This window comes from Arvicanthis niloticus, chromosome X (assembly GCF_011762505.2).
Source record: "Arvicanthis niloticus isolate mArvNil1 chromosome X, mArvNil1.pat.X, whole genome shotgun sequence".
In the NCBI taxonomy this organism is placed as follows: domain Eukaryota; kingdom Metazoa; phylum Chordata; class Mammalia; order Rodentia; family Muridae; genus Arvicanthis; species Arvicanthis niloticus.
This window is the reverse complement of record NC_047679.1, coordinates 81,216,743-81,231,883: the sequence shown is the minus strand read 5'-3', so window position 1 is coordinate 81,231,883 and position 15,141 is coordinate 81,216,743.

Genomic DNA, 15,141 nt, shown 5'->3' with positions numbered 1-15,141 from the left:
ACTAAAGGATCCAGAGGGGTCAAGGACACCACAAGAAAGCTCACAGAATCAACTAACCTGCGTCTACAGGGGCTCAGAGAGGCTGAATGGCCAACCAGAGAGCATGCATGGGACAGACCATGGTCCTCTGCATATATGATATGGTTGTGTAACTTGATCTTCTTGTGGGACCCCTAACAGTGGGAGCAGGGATTATCTCTGACTATTTTGCCTGCTTTTGTGACCCTATCCTCCTACTGAGTTGCCTTGTCCAACCTTAATATGTCTTACTGTGACTTGATATGTCATAGCTGGTTGATAAGCATGGGAGGCCAGCCCCTTTCTGAGAAGAAACAGAGGGGGAGTGGGGGGAAGGGACTGGGAGGAGAGGAGGGAGTCCCTGTGGTCAAGATGTAAAATTTAATTTTAATATTCCCTTTTTAAGTAAACATAGTACATTTACAACTGGTTATGAGCTAGGGCATATGCCAATTATGAACAAATTCAAATAATATCATAAAAACTAGCTTATTGAACCAAAACACAGTTCAGATAGAAAAGAGGAAAAAAATGACATTTTATTTTTAAATCCTTAATCCAAGCTGAACCTAGTGGACCAGGCCTATAACCTCACTACTCACAAGGCTGAAGCAGGAGAATTAGAAATTCAAGGCCAACCTGAAGTACATGGGATTCTGCCTCAAAATAACAACAACTAAAGACAGACAAAATAAAAACCTGAGCCAGACAGTGGCACTTAGAAACAGGCAGAAGGATCACCAGTTCAAGACTAGCCTGAGCGCTATAGCTACACTTTCTCAAACAACTACCACACCAGCAAAACCAAATACTTATGCTCTGGGTTATTAGAGTGTGCCTTTAAATGTGTGTTGTTTTTTTTTTTTTTTTTTTAGGTTATAAAGGGAAGTGCAACAGAAAAATTTAAATGTTAACAGCTGAAATAAATGCAGAATATGATGGTGGTGGTCTCCTTCATTGCTAGTGAAGGTGCCTTCTATCTCTGCTGTATGACCAGTAGCGCCTAACAGACCAGACTAGCTTCAAGACTTGATGTTACTGGTAATCAAACAGCTCCAATTTGTGTGTGTGTGTGAGTTGGAAGATAGTCGCTGTGCATGAAAGGCTGAAAACATTCCAAAATCTACTTTTTAAGGTGGGCAGGACAGTTGGCTCAGCAGTTAAGACCACTTGCTGCCCTTGTAAAGAATTTGAGTTTAGTGCCATCTCACAACCATCTGTAACTTACATTAGAGGGTATCAGGTGTCCTCTTCTGGCCTTTGTGGGCACCAAGCATGAATGTGGTGCATATACATACATGCAGGCAAAACACTTATACAAATGAAATTTTTTTAAAAAAAAAAATCATTTTTAAAAGGAAAGGAAAGGAAACATTCCCTTTACCTGCAAACCTTAAGGGAGATCTCTCCTTTTTCAGTAGATTGAAGTCAATGAATGCAAGAAAGGTGCAAAGAAAATATGGTTGGACAAGTCCAGAAATAAGCTCAAGACACAGTGTCAACCGCTATTTCCTCCAAACAAAACCCCCACAGACTTCTAGGAAATTGCTAGAGATGAAATTTGGGTGTCATTTGTGAATCGTTAGAACCCATGGTTATCAATATAACTCTGCTCTGATTGTTGAAGAAAGAAGAAAGACAAGGAGGAATTTGTGGAAGCTGTGCTAACACTATCATGGAAGTTTTATGGGGAGTGGAAATGATAAAAAATACCTAGTGGCATGTATGTGGCCACCCACACTCTCCAAAGCATGAGGAAGGAGTTACAAGACTTAGGCACAGTTGTCAAATTGAATTTGTTTGGAATTGGCATCTTGTTTCTACAGAACATACTCACAGTTTTTAAAAGGTGTGTGTGTGTGTATGTGTGTGTGTGTGTGTGTGTGTGTGTGTGTGTGTGATGTGTGTGAACGTGTGTCATGGAAGTGTGTAGATGGGAGACAAACTCAGTTGTCAGTCCTCACCTTCTATATGCAGACAATATATTGTTTGTGACAACATGTACTGAGCTAGATTCTTCTGTGTCTGTTTGACATACCACTCACTAGAAGATTGCTGCAATTACAGACACACACTAACATATACTTCCTTATGTAGTGTGCTGGCTAGTTTTTGTCAATTTGACACAAACACAGACATAACTAGAAAGAAGGAATTTCAACTGAGGAATTTCCTCCATTAGATTGGCCTGTGAATATGTCTCTGGAGGCATTTTCTTAGTTGCCAGTTGATGCAGGAGGACCCACCCCACTGTGGACAGTCATCCCTGGGCAGATGGGCCTGGGCTGTATAAAAGAAAAAAATACTAGGAAGCCAGGGGAATCATTCCAGTAAAGCTGCAGTACTTCATGGTCTGATTCAGTTCTTGCCTTCAGGTTCCTGTCTTGAGTTCCTGCCTTGTTTTCTCTCAATAATAGGCTATAACAAGTAGGCAAAAATAAGCACTTTTCTCTCTGAGTTGCTTTTGCTCATAAAAACAGAAAAGCAAACAATGACATGTGGGTTCTAGGGATCTGAACTCTACATTATTTTTATCAACTAAGCTATCTCTCCAAGATGTACCCACATCTTCTATAATCAATGACTCCATGATTTCCTTAGGAATAGCACTTTCCTAAAGAGCAATTATACATGGTACCAACTGGTTTATATATGAAGTGTTCAGAACTTTTCAGGAGAAGCCAATGGACAGACACCATGACTACTGTATTGGCCTCTGCATGATATCTGCCTCTAATTTTCTGAACTCAAAAAGATTGTTTGGAATATCAATGTGTGGTATGTAAACTTTTCCTTTCCAACCCTCTTTGATTCTTTTGTTATCTCCAGTTTGAGTTTATAGAGTTGGCCTTGGGGGTCTACTAGGACAGCTCTGCATTTCTTCTCCTCTGAGTGGTCTGGTCTCCTAGAAGGAGAAACGAGTCAGGTTTTTTAGTGTTAAGCATTATGGCTTCAGCTCCACTGTGGAGCCTACATGTTTTCCAAGAAGTTTCCTTGTTGGGAAAGTTTGTACCTTTATTACATTTAAACTATGGCATAGAGATTCTGATTGAGGTGTCTCAATGGTTAAGAGAGCTTGCTGTTCTTGCAGGGGACCAGAGATTCCCAACACTCATAATGGGATCTTCATAACTACTAATAACTTCAAAACCCAGATATCTGACACCTTCTTTGGCCTTCCACATTCCTGTAATCCCAGTGGTGAAAGAGTTGAAGTTGATGAATTGCAATTTTGAGACTAGCCTGGGCTACATATCTCAACCTTATATCCAAATTGAAAAAGAAAAAGACCGAAGTGTTGGTGCCTCTTCTATTTAAAAAGAGAGAGAGAGAGAGAGAGAGAGAGAGAGAGAGAGAGAGAGAGAGAGATGCTCTTTGCCAGTTGCTACTAGCAAGTTCTGGCCTCTTACATCAAGCATAAACAGCTGCATCTTTTGTTATCTTATATCCTTTGTCCATATTTCTGTCCCTTCCATACATCTCTCCAGAAATATTCTCTTGAATTTAATGTCTTTAATGTGTAAAATCATGTGATAATTTTGATCTGTTCTTTATAAAATCTGTGTAAATTTTTTTCTGTGCAGACTTTGATCTTTAATTTGTATTACTTTGTTGTGATGATAAGAATTTGAGAAGACTGTAAAATGTTTAAATTCATTGTGCTATTTTAAGCCTATGCTAAAGATGTTTAAATGAAGAACATGGTGATTGAAATTTAAAAAGCAATTACATTTTTTCCATTGCTTTGGGGTTCAATAATATATATATCCAACAGGGTTTTGAATGTGCTAAAAATTTTAAAAAGCAGTATTTAATATTTAAAAATAAATAAATATATCATTAACTATGCCCATGGACATCAGCCTGTTTTGGACACCTGCTAGTCCTAAAGATGTAAATAAAACCATTACTTTATACCAAGTTTGTTTTTAAAAAAGAAAATAATAATATGAAATTATAATACTCAGTAAAAACGATTCTTAAGGAGAAATAATTTAAATTTTATATTGTATCAATTATCCAGAATAGGCAAGTAGACAAACTCAGGAACCCAGGCTTCTTTAAGCTCATAACTCAGTATATTGCTTGTCATACAAAAAAATAACCACTGTGGCTCAGAAGTCATCCACACTACTTTTACTGATAGTGTTTTGCCCAATAATCTATATACAAGGCAAGTGGAGAATATAAGTACATGGATCATTTGATGAGCAACATCTGTCCCTTCCATACCAGAATAATAACAGCAGTATGGGAAAATATATAGAGAAATGGAAAAGCTTATAGAAAGACTTAAATAGAGAAGCAATAAGCTGTGAAATTGGCAACACAAATCAATAGGAAATAAATGGACTATTTAGTGTGTGTACTGTTGGCGATATTGACTCACTATTTACCTCTCCCCAGTACCAAGTATATGAGATTGAACTATAGAGGATGAACAATCTGGACATGAAAGCTCAAATATGAAAGTAATAGAAAGTAATACATGTGCTGAAGAGATAGCACAATTGATAAAGTGCTTGCTGAGTAAACATGAAAGCCTGATTTTGACTCCACAGAATCCACATACAAAAATCTGGATGTGGTTGTGCTTGTAACCCAGTACTGGATTTGTGGAGGCAGGAGGATCCCTGGGACTCATTAGTCAGCCAGCTTACTCTGTTTGGAGATCTAGGCCAATGAGAAACCCTGTCTCAAATATTAAAGTGGATGACACTTAAATATTTGAAAACCAAGCTTGTCTTCTGGCTTCCACATGCATGCTCACACATAAGCACCTACACACACACACACACACACACACACACACACACACACACACACACACACACACACACACACACACACACACACACACACATCACATACAAATTTGTAAATGAATTTAAAAATAATACAGAAATATATCTTTATGTCTTAGATGTAGATAACAATCCCTTAAACCAAACCTTAAAAATAGCAGTAGGGCTGAGAATAGAGCACAGTGGTAGAGCACATTCTTAGTTTGCATAAGGTGCTGGGTTTCATGCTTAATAAAACACACACACACACACACTCACACACACACACTATTCCCAGCCCTACTGCTATTTCTAAGGTTTAGCTTAAGGAATTTTTATCTAAGACATTAAGATACAGTCCTATATTATTTTTTAATTCATTCATTAAACCGCATGTGATATACATATGTATATGGATATACATGTATTTTTGTGTGTGCATGTGTATGTTTGTGCATGTGTATACAGGTGCATACGTGTAAGCATGCATGTGGCAGCCAGGGGACATGTTCAAACACACATGAGAAGTAGATACAGAAAAATCAGAAGACTAATAAATTTGTTTAAGTGAAAATAATTTCTGTTAGAAGATATCATGAACAAAGGTAAGAGATGACATATAAGGAAAACGTATTTGCAATAACTTTAACAAGAGATTAATAACTAACATAAGTAAAATACACCCAGAAAAAAAAATGAAACATACTGCCCTAAACTGATAAAATATATAAATGTATACCTGGGGGAAAGAAAACCAAAGTTCTTAGAGGTGGATGAAGAAATGTTCATACTCATTACTATTCAGATAATCAATAACTAAATTTCAATTAATTTATATTTATTTTGCTAGCAACATTAGAAAGCTGAGACATATGAGCTGCTCCTAGGGATACAGATAGAAGGAAACAACTTATTAGAGTTTAGAGTGGGACTGCTATTGCAAAGAGCAATCTTGCAGTACTTAAATGAATTATACATATACACTGTGGACCAAAAATCACATTCTTTTCAATATATGTATTCCAGAGCACTTCTCATATAAATCCTTAGGGGGATATGCATGAAGACATAATGCACAGAGTTTAAGATAACAGGGAGTTGGAAGCCAAGTAGATTCTGTTTTTAGGAAAATGAAGAAGTAAATTAAGGAAGATGAACACTAATACATTATTCAACACTAGAAATCAGCAGGTGGGTTGCAAAAGCAGTCGTTAACGTGGGCATGGGGAAGCTTTATAAGTGAAACTCTGAAATACAGTATCTATCCATTGACAAGAACTCAGTGTCACGGTCTCATTCAGCCATAAGCGACCTTGAACTTGGGTTCCTAAGAGAAAGTTCTAAAAATGGGAGAACAAGCTCTCCTACAGTGTTCAAGACCTTTGTGGACTTGCTTAATGTTATGAGAAGGCATGATCTAGGATTCTGGCCTTAATACTTGCTTTTCCAGAGTGGACAATTGTTTTGAATCCCATTTCTCTGTGCTATTCTGATTCCTAGGTTCCTCTCTTTGGTTTTAATGCCCATGCTTAGTACTGTCTCTCGTGTCCTTGGCCACCTTAGATCAATTCACTGAAATGTAGATGAGAGCAGCAGGATGAGAATTGGTGGTAGAATGGGGTTAAAATGGATATGATGGTAATCATAGAATCGGTGAATAATGAGGATATTTTCATTTAAAATAATATCAAGGTGGAGGTAAAGCCACTTGCTGCTACCCTAAATGGCCTAAGTTGGACCCCAAAAGGATGAAGGGGAGAAATGACTCCTGCAAGTTGTCCTCTGATGTCCACACTCATACCATGGTGTGGGGTGTGTGTGTGTGTGTGTGTGTGTGTGTGTGTATGTGTGTGTCTGTGTCTGTGTCTGTGTCTGTATGTGTTTCAATGATGAGAAAATGTTTAATGATGGTAAATTACCATGCTCATTTCTTCCTCATGACCCACAGATATGCTGACCATCTGTTTTGCTTGTATTGTCTGTCAGGGATCAAAAGTGTCTCTGTCTCTTTCTTATTTACGCCATACGGGTGGGGGGGGGATGGTAAGATCCTGTTTTCTTCTGGAACAATACAAAGCAGCTGGCTCTCAGTTCCTTTTGTGGTAGTAGAGATTGAACCTACATCTTCTTGCCTGCTATGCACATGAGCTACATCTAAACTAAAGCCCCAGCTTCATATCTCTAAAAGCAGCAAAACATGGTGATGGATATGGAAGTAATGAAACATAATGGAGGCCAACTCAGAAGCTGGGAAGTAATTTAAATAGAAAGACAAATCACACCAATGAAGTACTCAGAGATAAAGTGGCGCAAAGTATAAAAGGGAAGCTAGTGTCAGGCCTTGGAACATACCCTTGAGATGGGTCCCAAGTTGGGCTGGCCATTGGATCCCTTTCCCTCAGTCTCTGCTCCATTTTTGTCCCTGCAGTTCTTTTAGACAGGAATAATTCTGGTAATTCTGGGTCAGAGTTCTGAACTGTGGGTTAGTAACCCCATCCCTCATTTGATGCTGTCTTTCTGCTGGAGGTGGGCTCTACAAGTTCCCTCTCCCCACTGTAGGGCATTTCATCTAAGGTCCTTCCCATTGAGTCCTGAGAGTCTCTCACCTCCCAGGTCTCTGGTACATTCTGGAGGGTCCTCTACCTCCTCCTACCTCCCTAGGTTGCCTGTTTCCATTCTTTCTGCTGGCCCTCAGGGCTTCTCTCCTGTGCTCCCTCCATACCTGCTCAGGTTCCCCTCTTCCCCTCCCCCTCCCCCTCCCCTCTCCCACCCAGGTTCCTCCCTCCCTCTGCCCCCTGTGGTTGCTTTCTTCTCCCTCCCAAGTGGGACTGAACCATCCTCACTTGGGACCTTCAGCTTGTTGACCTTCTTCAGTTCTGCGGATTGTATCCTAGATACTCAGTAGGGTTTTTTTGTTTTTTTTTTTTTTGTTTTTTTTTTTTTGCTAATATTCACTTATTAGTGAATACATACCATGCATGTCCTTTTGGGTCTGAGTTACCTCACTCAGAATGATATTTTCTAGTTCATCCATTTGCCTGCAAAACTCAGGATGTCCTTGTTCTTAATAGCTGAATAGTATTCCATTGTGTAAATGAACCACATTGTCTGTATCGGTTCTTCTGTTGTAGGACATCTTGGTTGTTTCCAGCTTCTGGCTATCACAAGTAAGGCCGCTATACACATAGCAGAGCACATGCCCCTGTGTCATGATGGGGCATCTTTTGGGTATATGCTCAAGAATGGTATAGCTGTGTCTTCACTTAGATCTATTTCCAATTTTCTGAGGAACCACCAGACTGATTTCCAGAGTGGTTGTACCAGTTTGCAATCCTACCAGCAATGGAGGAGTGTTCCTCTTTCTCCTCATCGTAGCCAACATGGGCTGTCACCTGAGGTTTTGATCTTGGCCATTCTGATTGGTGTAAAGTAGAATCTCAGGGTTGTTTTGATTTGCATTTCCCTGATGACAGACAGGAGCCTTTTCATAACTGACCTCTGAGAGTCCCAACAAACAGCTGACTGAGACAGAAGCAAATACTTATACCCAACCAATGGACTGAAGTCAGGGACTCCTGTGGTTGAATTAGAGAAAGTCTGGAAGAAACTGAGGAGAATGGCAACCTCATAGGAAGACCAGCAGTCTCAACTAACCTGAACCCCCGAGATCTCTCAGACACTGAGTCATCAACCAGGCAGCATACACTAGCTGGTCTGAGGCCCCCAACACATATACAGCAGAGGACTGCCTGGTCTGGCCTCAGTGTGAGAAGACATGCCTAACCCTCAGAGACTTGAGGCCCCAGGAAGTGGGGAGCCCTGCTGGGGGAAGTGGGAGGGGATATCCTCTTGAAGACAGTGGGGAGGAGGAATGGGATGAAGAACTGTGGGAGGGGAGACCAAGAGAGGGCAATGACTGGACTGTAAAAAAATAAAAGTAATTTAAAAAGAGAAGTTAGAATGCATGGCAGAAAGAGAATTTTAAAAATATATACACCTGGAAGGAATCCCATTATGGAAAAATTAATATATGAAGAAATTGTGACATACAATTTTCAACAGCTAAAGCAGGATATAAATCTTTACAGTGAGCATGTTAGTCTTGAGCAGGATAAAACAAAAGAAGAACCATAGCTAGACACACTGTGATGTGGCAGAGTATACCTGTCATGACATTTTCATGAAGGTAGACAATTTAATGTTCCTCTATAAACAGCCCCCTAAAGCAAATAAGGCAGAAAATGGAAAAATAAGACATATAGTAGGATGGGAAAACAAGAAGAGACATTTACATATAAAATACAGCACTTTGTCTACATGTGTATGTGAAAATATTATGTATTTCAATATCTAACATATCTTTAAATAAATAAAAAATCATCATCAGGGAAAGGTAGAAACAGCATGCTCTTCAAGATTTCAGTCAGAAAGCACATCGCTGTTGAACAGTTTATTGTGTATATCATCCCTCCCTTACTAATTAACTGTGTCAGCTTCCTTTTTCCTAACTATTCCAAGGCTGGCCTTGGGGTTATAAACAGAATAAGCTGAGAGGAAAAATGGTATCATCTATTGGTCAAGCCACAGTCTGCACCCAACTTGTGTACTTGTTCTGTGATTTCTCCTGAGTTCCCTTGATTCCTATGAGAAATAACTAAATTAATGAACCTACAATACTGAGATACATGGAGTACTGTGCTTACGTGAAACGTAATCTTCACATTGTGGCTTGGGATCAACAGAACAGATCATTTATGGGTAAGAGTTTGAAAATACTTTTTGAACATCTTTAATCTGGTGGTTAAGCCTCTCTGGATATGTCTAAGAAGATAGTGCATGAAGCCAAATTTTGTACAATAATTTTAAAAAGTGAGAAACACCAAATTGTTTCCATTCAACTCCCAGTTCAGCTTAACATCCAGCTGCTTGTATTAAGATGCTACTCATATATTACAGCATTTATATTCTCTTCCTGTGAATTAGGAGTATTGGAAGAGCCAGACATTGTTTTTAGCTTAAAAAGTATTGTCTTAGTTAGGGTTTTACTGCTATGAATAGACACCATGACCATGGCAAGTCTTATAAAGGACAACATATATTTGGAGCTGGCTTACAAGTCTAGAGGTTCAGTCCATTATCATCAAGATGGGAGCATAGCAGCACCCAGGCAGGCATGGTTCAAGAGAAGCTGGGAGTTCTATATCTTCATCTGAAGGCTGCTAGCAGAATACTTGCTTCCAGGCAGCTAGGGTAAGGGTCTTAAGCCCACCCCCACAGTGACACACCTACTCCAATAAGGCCACACCTTCTATTAGTGCCACTCCCTGGGCCAAGCATATACAAACTATCCCTGGTAGTAACAAGCAAAAGAAATAATTTAAGCAAAATTTAATTTCTGAGATTAAAAAAACATTTTACATGCCAGAATAAATTAAAATGGGGATGACATTATTGAAAAATGATACAGCCAACTTAAGTAAAAAAAAGTAAGAATAATGAAAATTACTAAGAAAAATGTTTTTATAATAGTTGGAAAACTCATTTAAAGGGTACAAGGAATTGATGAGTTTCTACATTGAGTAAAAAATACAGAAGTAACAGACAAAGAATTAAATTTCCCCAACTCTAAATAAAGCCGCATGGCTAGAGAAGGAAGAGCACACAAAGTTCTAGACAAGATTCACGTAAGAAGTTTAAATGTTTCCAAGTATCATTACTAAATTAGCAAGCTCAGTAATAATGTTACAAAAGATACATACAAAGGAACATTTAGACAATCACAGATCATCCTGGAGGTAAAGAGTGGAATGCTTGTAACCCCCAAAGAGTATGTTTAATCAGGTGCTCTTAAGAAGTTAAGGTGAAATAAAATATGCTCAAATTCAGGAGGAAAACAATCCATGTCTAAATTATCATGTGTACCATTTGTTAAGAACGTACTGCTCTAAGCATGTCACATATCTTATTTAAGCCTTTCAACTACCTTCTAAGGTTAATATTATTCTTTGCTTCATTTTACACATGAAGAAATTAAGATACACAGCATTTAACAACTCACCCAAGAACATATGGCATTAAAATGAATAACTTTAACTCAGTCATCATTGTCATTACAAGGCCACAAATTTCATCATTATATAGTTACTTATACTTTGATCATGGTGTTAACTGCATAAAAATACACTAACACAGTCTAGAATGAATGAAAGTATGTTTAGTCATAACCTCTTAAGAAACTAAAAATAGAAATACATAATAAAAGATGACCATAAAACTGAACTACCTGATAATGTAACAGTGATACTCAAAATGCATTCAAAACAAAATCAGAAGCCACATGGAGCAAAGAAAAGAATAATACATCGTGTCAAAACCTATGGGGCATGACTAAATGATTTTCCCATTTTTTGCTTCATGACATAAGATATGACAATACAACTTAAGCTAGCCTCAAAGACATGATGCAACTAACAATTACCTTGAATTCCGGAACTTCCTTTCTGCATCTCCTTAATTCTGGGCTTACAAAGATGAGTCACTATACCTAAGTGACTATGACCATTGCTATTTCATATACAATGAATAAGAGGGGAAAAAATCAGTCTTTTGAAGAAGCATATATGAATACATAGGGGACGTTGCAAGACCTCATCAATAAATCATTTGCCTCCCATGTACAAGACAATGAGCTCAGTTCCAGTACTACACAGGAAAAGGTAATGAAACCAATGCAACGGAGAAGGAAGATCTAGGTTAAAAGTATAAATGATGTGTAGTGTTGCTATAGTGTTGCACAGCTGTAACCCAGCACTCCGGAGGTGCAGTCAAAAGGATCCCTACTACACAGTGGGTTTCAAGTCATCCTGGCATGCATGAAACCCTCTTTCTCTCTCTCAAAAAAAGTGAATAACCAAGTAAAACAGTTGTAGACGTGATAAATTAAAAGCTGTCTCACTGAAAAAGACTAATTTTTTAAAAGGGGCCTATAAATAGGATCAAGCAAAATCAGCAGGGAAACAAAAAAAACACACAAATTATGAATGATAATAAAAGGTAGACCCTGTCCATGCCAGTATGTCTATTGTTGTCCTTGTTCAGCTCGTGCTTAGGCAATCGTGTTGATGAGACTTTATGTGTATAGCTTCTGACATCCCTAGAATATACAATATAACAGCAAAACTCCTGTTGCCTCAGTCCTACACAAAGAACTACAGAGTGGGAAAAGAGTCATTTCTCCGGGAAAGAATGCACCAATTTATTATCCAAAACCAAATCTCCAATCCTGAAAACATGCATACGAGGCACATTATACAGACACATTATACAGATCACACAAGGCACATTACACAGACTGAGCAGGTTGTACTTATATATTTAGGAATATATTCATATACATTCACATGCACATATACCTATATAACAATTAATTTAAAAAGAACATGAATTTGAGAGTATAGAGAGGTATATGGGAGGTTTTGGTGGGAGGACAGAAAAGGAAAAACTAATACAATTATATTATAAATTTCAAAAGATAAAAGAAATATTTTTAGAAAGGTAAAACACATAGAAGGGTAGAAGCACAGAAAAATGCAATTAAAATTAATATAAATGTAAATCTATTTTTTAATTTGAAAATATAAAATATCGCTTCCTAATAAGTTCAAAGTTGCTAAAATTAATGCAAAAATAGGAAAATTAACTAGACTAATTACTATAAATAAAATTTAAAATGTGATTATAAATCCTCCATTTTAAAAGTAGTAACCAATGGGCCAGGTATGATAGTTTACACTTTTAATCCCAGCACTCAGGTGGTAAAGGTAGTTGGATCTTTGTGATTTCCAGACCAGACAGGGCTATCTATATATACATGCCTTAAAATATGAATTTTTTAAAAATTCAGATCACAAGACTGAATCTGAGACTCAGATCACAAGGGAGAATGAAGCTGGAGTGGAGGTGTTATAAACTAATAATGTATTTTTTAAAGTCATAAGGAAAACTCATACTTGACAGTAAAAACAAATTTAAAGAGTTTAGATATTGGTACTTGGTATGGGTGAATAAAGCTGCTCCCAGAAGCAATAGGTTATTAAATGACAATCCCAGGGGTGGGCTTCTTCATTACAAGCTGAAACCTCCACAAAAGTTGCCATGGCTGCTGCTTGCCCATCAGAACCTTGATTGCAGGACAATCAGGCTGGAAGAGGGCTTGAATCTTCCTCCCTGCTGGTTAAGGCTAGAGTTCCAGAAGAAATTGTGCAGGCTACTCAGGGAGAACTGTCATCAACAATCTTACTCAGCTATAAATCCTGTATGCAACATCCAGACAAAATGAGGCCACTAGTAAAAGAGTACCAAGTCTGTTATGGGGTATAATTAACCACTTTCTGGTTAGATTTAAGGTAGGTTCCACAGGACGGAATTCATATCAGTTACTGTAAATCTGGTTAAAAGCCTGTGACTAAGGAGGTCATAGGACATAGTGGTGAAGCTACTAATGTTGTTTGCCTAAATGAGCATGACATATGTGTTAAATTACTTTATAAATAACTATGTTTGTGCTCATAGATTAATGTTCAGATCAGGTTTGGCCAGAGACGCTTCTTTTTGCAGTGGGCAGCAGTAACTACAGATACTCAATCTGATCAAACTATTAACAATAAATGACTATGAAAACAGCTACTCATAAACAAGACTACACGTCTCAAAAAAACATGGTAGAATAGGTAATAGCCATAATGTAAGAAGTACAGCACTGGAGACACCTGAAGGCTTTGTATGGGAAGCTTGGCACTGCTCTTAGCATCCGGGGAATGAGGACCGTGCAAACCTGATGCTTTGGCTCAGGCTTGTAAGACTGCTGGGACAACAGTGCAACTTCATCCAAAATATCCAGTGGAGATGTTGGAAAAGAGAGAGAAGCTGAAGAGGATCTGTGCTTTTAAGAGATGGCTAGAAAACTACTGGTTCACAATGAAGAAACATTGTGAAAATGAGATCAAGCGCCATGAGAAGGAAGTGTCTGCAGAAACAAATTAAGTGACATAAGATGAATTACACAAAACATATAGATGATTAAAGGTACATTGTCCTCAGAGAATGGCCCATGTCACTGATCACTTCTATAGACACATAGTTCTGAATAATTAACATTTGGTCTGTGTGCTACATCAGAAGGGAAAAAATAATTTAAGAGCCAGAGAAAGGAAGTAGAGCACTGTGGTACGGAATGCTGACTTTTGAGCATGTTACGATTGTTGCACTATTGAATTCACAATGGCTGTGACTACATTCACTACACCTCCACAATTAGATACATCAATATCACCCTGTCATCAAAGAGAAAAAGGCTTATGATCCTTAACCCATCCCTGAGAGTTTATATGCAATTAATGGTTGATGGATGAAAAGTCTAGCAAATGTAAGACCAAAGCACATAACCCTGAGATTTGCAATCACAACTCCTAGGGATAGGGATGGGGAGGGGGAGGGGGAGGGGAGAGGGGAGAGGGAAGGGGAGGGGGGAAGGGAAGGGGGAGAGGGAGAGAGGGAGGGGAAGAGGAGGGGGAGGGGGAGGGGAGGGAGAGAGGGAGAGGGAGAGGGAGAGGGAGAAAGGGAGAGGGAGAGGGAAAGAGGGAGAGGGAGAGAGAGAGGGAAAGAGGGGGAGGGGGAGACGGGAGACAGGAGACGGGAGAGACGGGAGACGGGAGACACGGGAGAGACGGGAGACATGGAAGAGACAGGAGACACGGGAGAGACGGGAGACACGGGAGAGACGGGAGACACGGAAGAGACGGGAGACATGGGAGAGATGAGAGACACGGGAGACACGGGAGAGACGGGAGACTCAGGAGAGACGGGAGACACGGGAGAGACGGGAGACACGGAAGAGACGGGAGACACAGGAGAGACGAGAGACACGGGAGAGACAGGAGACACGGGAGAGACGAGAGACACGGGAGAGACAGGAGACACGGAAGAGACAGGAGACACGGAAGAGACGGGAGACATGGGAGACACGGGAGACACGGGAGAGATGAGAGACACGGGAGACACGGGAGACACGGGAGAGACGGGAGACACGGAAGAGACAGGAGACACGGAAGAGACGGGAGACATGGGAGAGACGGGAGACACGGGAGAGACGGGAGACACGGGAGACACGGGAGACACGGAAGAGACAGGAGACACGGAAGAGACGGGAGACACGGGAGAGATGGGAGACACGGGAGAGATGAGAGACACGGGAGACACGGGAGACACGGGAGAGACGGGAGACATGGGAGAGATGGGAGACACGGAAGAGACCGGAGACATGGGAGAGATGAGAGACACG